Source organism: Melanaphis sacchari, unplaced genomic scaffold (genome assembly GCF_002803265.2).
Source record: "Melanaphis sacchari strain LSU unplaced genomic scaffold, SCAv2.0 Contig93_pilon_pilon, whole genome shotgun sequence".
Lineage (NCBI taxonomy): Eukaryota > Metazoa > Arthropoda > Insecta > Hemiptera > Aphididae > Melanaphis > Melanaphis sacchari.
In genome coordinates, this window is record NW_020271665.1 from 1,035,898 (window position 1) to 1,043,395 (window position 7,498).

The window sequence follows — 7,498 nt, forward strand, 5'->3', positions numbered from 1 at the left end:
ATATTATATTTGTTTACATGTGCGTTTGATCAATTATTACCGTAACCTAACACATTAAATATTATTCCTGATTGCATTCTAAAGTCCAAAGTCACTTCCGCTGCAGTTTAAGCGACCGCATAGCATGTAGAATTGATTCAAAAATATTTTATTGCCAAATGTAAGAAAACAATAGCATGGCAATGCATGATGATGTATTATTTTGCCAATTCAAGGACAAAAAACTACATCCACGCAGTTGTACGTCGTGTTTGTGTAAGTGCACAAAATAAGCTATTTACTCCGTGCGATTGAAAACTAATAAAATCTGTCGTTTCTGAGGGCTGAGGCCGAGTTAAAATATATTTATATAATAAATGTGTTATGTTGCGAAAACAAAAGTCAAAGAAATTAAAAAAAACACCGCAAGTGATAGCCAATAAAGTGAGATTTTGTTTTATATTATATATAAAGTATTAAATATAATATATATATATATATATATATATATATATATATATATGTTTATTATATGTTAAAGTCACGTTAACGGCCGGGCAACAAACCTATGTCAACAATACTCGACGAGCATTTTTAATTTCGAGGAACTGCGGTTTTTCGTTTTTTTTTTTATTTTTCTCTCACGCGGTCCATGCCAGTATTATATTTTGTATACACTCCTCCGGAGTGTGTCGTGTATCGTACGACACGTACTTCTCGGGGGGGTAACGGACGACTTGATGTGTGATGCGACTATTATTTCAATCTGAGCGACTGACAACTATTATTATTATCACGACAATAATACGACGACGCCGAGGAGATCGCAGAGCCCCGAGGTAGGCAACGATAATGACGTGTCGTCGTTGAATAATAATAATATATTACAGTCCGACGGGTTTCTCTAGACAGCGGGTGCAGAGCGGGTACTACGAAGCCCCGACCGCTCGTCTAGAAACGGTTTAACGTAGTTATATCGTATTTACGGCGAAGGATTACCACACTCTGTATTTTAAACACCGCTACTGCGTCCGTAAACAACACTACGCGGCTGTTTACATCCGGAGGAGGAGGCGCCGCCGCTCGTAAATCCCGAGAAACAGTGCTTGTCTCGCGAGTCGTGACGGCCTTTCGACAAACCGGCAGACCACTGCGGGCGTGTATTTTCCGACAATCGTGTCGAAAATAGACCCATCCTTACGCGTGATACGCATTAAGTGATATGGCCTATGAAACAATACGTTATACACTGTACAGATAGGTGTAAGTAAAACGTTGTATTTACGTAAAATTATCAAGTGTTTTATTCGTGATTTCCAAGAATTCTAGTCTTGAACGCGGACGACACGAGATTAGTGGTTACGTCATAGCTGTTATTAATGTTTATCGAAAAATTGATGATTCGATCTTTTGGATCCAAACAAGTACCTACGTATTTAATGCTGCGTGAAAAACGTAGGCGTATTTCAGAAAAAAAAAAAGTTAATGAAAAAGTAATTTAAACTTTAATCTACCGAGTTTTTTGTTGTCGTACCTATTCTTTTATTCTCGTGGTTAATGATAATTCTACTCAGGGACGGATCCAGGAGGGAGGCCCAGGGACCCAGTCCCCTCAGACATATTATCTCTCAGTTTTTTTTATAATTCTACAGATCCTGATATTACTATATATTTCAAATCACATATACCTACGTCTGATAATGTAATATATGATATAAAGTAAATATATATTATTATATATATATATTGGAAAAAGCGAAAATGTAAATATAGACGTTTAGATTTTATTATTTAATTTATAAATATTATATTACATTAAATAATCATTAATTAATTAATTATATTGATTACCTATAGGCTATAGGTACCTATTATTATGACAAAAATTGTGTAAGTTCCCCCCCCCCCAGATCTCTGCTCTGAATCCCAGTGCCTGATTCTACTTAACAACTCCCAATTATTATAATTCATTATTAATTTAAACAATATTAATTATTATAATTTATAAGTATGTCATAATTCAATGCTACTTTACTTTTGTTCGGAACGTTTGGATTCAACGGATGCACGAATAAAAAATAATAACGAATATCACGTATGTCGTACGTACACTAATTATTCGTAATGTGCTCGACTAGTTAAATGACTTCTTCTTGTGTTCGGTTATTGTTCACAGACGTCCAACTGTTCTCGACTAAATATTATAATACACACTGAAGTGGGGAGAGGGACTTATAGCATGGTAATTAGTAAGTTAATACATTAAATTAGAGGAAGCAATGCTAATGCTGTCCCCTCGTGTGGTGGTTAAAAAAAAAAACGTGTACCGTACAAGTTAATATGTATTTGTTTTATTGTAAATTATTATTGTCTATATTAATAAAAAAAAAAAAAAAAAATGTTCTTGATTGGACCGCAAAAATTAATTTTCACACCGCTAACATATATGTATGTACAATTAAAATAATAATAAAAAAAAAAAATCCCTTTATAAATTCGTTTATTTGGGTATTTTCACACATATTGATATTTAGTATTCAAACAAAACAGCAGTCGCAGTGCAGTCTATTGAAAAAAAGTACTACTTCCGTATTTACTCAATTATGTTAAATTGTATTACGCCTGCAGTAGGAGTGATTTGTGACAAAACGTTAATAAAAAAAAAAATTCATTGCTAAAAGGATTTTATTTTTACATCCAAGTTCAGCATAACGACGACGGCAAGTCTGATAGGGTCAATAGGTGGTTATCTACTTAATATCACGTTCTAGTCATCTTCTATTTAATGTATCAATGTTGAAGTACGCATAGTGCTCTAACCTTCAGCGGCAGTAATAAAACAGAGAAGTAATCTTCCGATCAAATAAGATTTCATCCTCCGCAATAGTTTATTATATTATATTATTCATCTTACAACTAAACACTAAACACTAATTTACCATATATATGATAATAGATATATATAGACAAGCGTGTTTTAAATTTAATACCTACTTGATATCAGAAAAAGAAGAAATACGCCATTTCTTCAAACCATTTGAACTTTATCATTTCGAAGTTTGATGTTTTCTAAAATGATTTCGTTTGTAGGTACTGAAAAAAATATTAAATAATAATTTAATGTATAAAAAAAATTATTATAGATAACACTATACCCGCATACTAAATTATCTTCACAAATGTGTGTTCAATAAAATCCATTTTGTGTGTCGTATTTTTTAATAAATACGGGTGACATAACTGACATATCATCAAAAATTTAAATGAAAGAATATTTACTAAACCCGATAATATGAATGTAACTTGTTGGAAAAGATTGGTGACTTGATCTAGGGCAGGGGTGGCGAATCTTTTTTGGGTCAATTGCTAATTTTTTCCAATCAAGGTTTTGAAAATTGTTTGCGTGCTCAAAGGAAATTATATTTTCTAAGGATAAAAATAAAGTTACATAGTAAATATAGTAATAATATAATAATATAACACATTTTACAAAGGAATATTATAATTTTTTAACATAAATGTTTTTCTTTGAATTTCTTATAACTAACATTTCATAAAAAATAGCATAATTTTTAATATTTTTTTTAATTTTTCATGTACCGTTGAAATTTCACCAACGTGCCACCTCTGGCACGCGTGCCATATGTTCGCCACCCCTGATCAAGGGTATCTCCCCCCCCCCATAGGCTTATTGAGATATAAATTAAAAACGAATTCGAGTAATAAAAGCCTACGAAATGCCCTAAATAATATTCTTACCTTTACATTTTATAAAAATCTACTCTGTTATATTACAACCAATAAACCATAATATGGATTGCAAATTATTTCGGATGCGAATTTGCTTCCTTTATTATCCAGTTGTTTGTTTGTAAATTGTAAAACCGATCAAAACGTACTGGTGTAGTAGAATAGGTACTCTATAGTCTATTGATTATCAAACATCACTAGGTACAAATTTAATACGAAAATAATTTAACGGGTACGGGGTAAATACGTACGTGTAATATATTTATCGGATGATTGCATAAGTACGAGTATTTAAAGTAATAAATACGTTATAATTTTGTACATAAACTCATCCAGGACTATATTAAATTTAAAATATAGTCGTTTTATTTTATTTCCAAGTACCTACATACGTGAACGTCTAGAAAACGTGCATCATAAATTGCTATTTTTTTAATATTATGTACCCTGTCAAATTATTTTTCCAACTACTCACCTCGTTTCCGTAGAAGTGCTGGCAAAAATTGTTTTCCAAAAATAATCAAGTTCTTTTCTCAGACTTTCTTTTATGTAGAGTCTACGTTTGTAGTTGTGTTCGTCAGATTGATGTTTTTAGTATTTAAATTCTATTCTATTCCACATATTTTTGATGTGTTGTGTTTAATATCTAGGTTCTAGGTAACCGATAGACGTAGGTTAGGCTTGCCAGATTTTAAAATCACCAAACCGGGACGTCACATTAAAATAACTTTTCTTTTCTTTTTCATAATACGATAATGATGTAATGATATTATGTACAATATTTCAATATTAAATATTATAATATTAAAGTTATTTTAGCTCGGCTTCTATTAACCGGGACAAAATTAATGACCAGCCGGGACACTGGGACATGCTGTTAAAACCGGGACGAATGGCAAGCTTAACGTAGGTAAACCTAGAGAATGGACTCGAGATTTTATTTAAAAAATTTGAGACATAAATATTATTAGTTGACATTATTTTAATCTTAAATATAAAACTGAAGTACATTTGAGAAAATAATAAAAATGTCACCTTCGTAGTAGTATGACAGTAATACAGTATATTATAGTTGGGAGGCTTACGAATTTATTTAATTATTGTTTGTTAGTTATTGTATATTTACAAGTACATCTTATATAAATTATTATTTAAATATATAATACTTTGCAGAATTTTTGTTATAGGACATAGATTATCAACAATTTAATAAAAAAAAATATATATATATATAATATAATGATAATTATTAACATGTTCATCTACACAAATTTTAATTTTTAAGTTTAAAATAAATTTCTAGGCATTAGACAAACGTCGTTCACCACATTACTAGGTATATTAACAAGTTACCTTGTTAACATTATCATTTATCACACATCTTCCTACTTTAATTTTTTAAAAGATTAATAGATAATCTCTATAAAAACAGAATTTGCAATTTCTTATACGAGTAGATTTTCCTTTTCGTTTCTATAGAGTATAGGTAATAACTTTTAACTAACAACAAACTAGATTTAAAAACTTTTCAAATAAAATGAATGAAAAAATTTAAGTTATGAGTAATAAGTACCTTTCTTTTTTTTTACTCATTCAGATTGATATTGTATTAGAACTGCGGAGGATATAAATAAAATAGACTTCAAAATATAATCATAAAATATTAACACTGTTTGATAAATTTATCGTGTTAAAAAATTTAACAACAAATACTTATCTGATTATTGAATGGATAAAATATAGTATTATTATTCAGTTGTTAAAATTATAAAAAATTTCACCTATTCATATTGAATAATTATTTTTTATTTATTCCCTTATCATTCATCAGTCGTCAGCACTAACACAATGATTATTTTCATTTGCTGAATTTATCATATCAGCAGCAGCTTGCTGTTCTTAGCTTTCTGATAAAAAGTTTGAAAGGCATTCGATTTTCTTCAATGGTATTCATATTTTATTTTGCGATAACTTTCATCATACTATATTATTATTATTCATATTTTATAACCATATTAAACAACTTTTACTTTTTTTTGTACAAAAAGTTAAATTATTTAATATTATAAAACATTCAAACAAGTGTATACATCACCTGCATATTTAATATATTTATGTAAGTATGTACCACCTACTTATCTCATGAATTCTAATGGTAAATATATATGGATCTAAATAGCTTCTAACTTTACGAATGATCAAACTAGATACCACGAGTAAATTATAACTTGTTGTTATGGTTTTAAGTAATTTATCGTGTTTAAATAAAATCTAATGCAATATTAATTATTAATCATTTAAAAACACTAAATGTATTTATAATTTTATAAGTTTGTAACCGAACACAGTACCTATATGATAACAATGTAATTATTTATTAATATTAACTTTAAAGATTTATTGTAGTTTTTAAGCTACCTACTCCTCTTTTGATTAATTTTCCTGCCCCTAGCTGCACATAATATAATGTAATATATGCAAATACTCTTGAATAAATCCAGCAAACTATTCAACTAATGTCCAATTTCATTATAATATTTTATATTACATATTATATTACACATAAAAATGTCTCTCGGATATCTCTCATTGTTTATAGATTACCAACTGGCAGCTGCAGCTGTGCAATAATTTTATATTATCGCGTTGCCGTCCTAAGTATTTTAGAGATTAAGTGTATAATTATAATTAATTGTATTGTTGAACTTTTCTTTTTTTAATACGAATCTACAAGTGTGCTTTGGAATCGAATGGAAATGGTTGGCAATATAATATTATAATAATTATTGCAGGCATCGTTTTTGCATCGCGCGTGCCAAAAACAAATAACAGTATGGAAATCGGCAATCTGAAAAATGATTTAAATATGAGATACAAGATATAATTATAATAGTTTGGGCGGTTTGCGACTCGCGCTTAGGCGCAAGCGCACCGCATACCATTTTCTCAAAACATTATTTGTTATCCCTCTTAATGAACCTAATCGTTATAAACTGTTAGGTATGAATATCGAAGTGAAATTAAAAAAAAAAAAAAAAAAAAATGAATATTTTTCGATAAAGAATTATTATAAAATATCGTGAATATTATATTATATTATTGTTGCTCCTTTAGTAAAAGCAGTTAGGTAATATGCACACACCAATCGGTACGGATGCTGTGGCAGCACCACACACCAGTATAAAATACGTGTGATTGGCGAGTGGGGTATCGCGAAATACAATGTAATTCGATGCAAATAGTTACTACTGCAGGCCGATTTTTAAACAAGCGTTATTTGCATTTAATTTCAAGGTTTCTCCATTTGTATTCTGATTTATGTATATTAATTTAGAACAGTAAAAATATGTTATTTCGAAGGTATTTAATGTTTGTTAATAATAATTGTCATCTTGTCAGCCACGGTCACCTACGTCACGATGGCCGCCACTGAGCTTACATGTGGTTACATTTGATAATAATACCAGATACCTCATTATACCTACTGTACATACGATGTTTTATCGGGTGGTCCGTATTATTCTATTATATAGATACTCGTACTAGTCGTACTACTCGTACTAGTGATAATATTATACATTTGTTCACTTTTTCTGAACGTTAAAACAATGTAGATATTTATGTAGACACGCTTTGTGAGGAACAAAAGTCAAGCAGACTTTTTATCGTTATATAGTAGGCTTTCTAAATTTTGATTTTGAAACATCCATTTCTTGAAATAATCTACTAAAAGTATACTTTTACTTATGAATGTAAAATTTCAGACTAA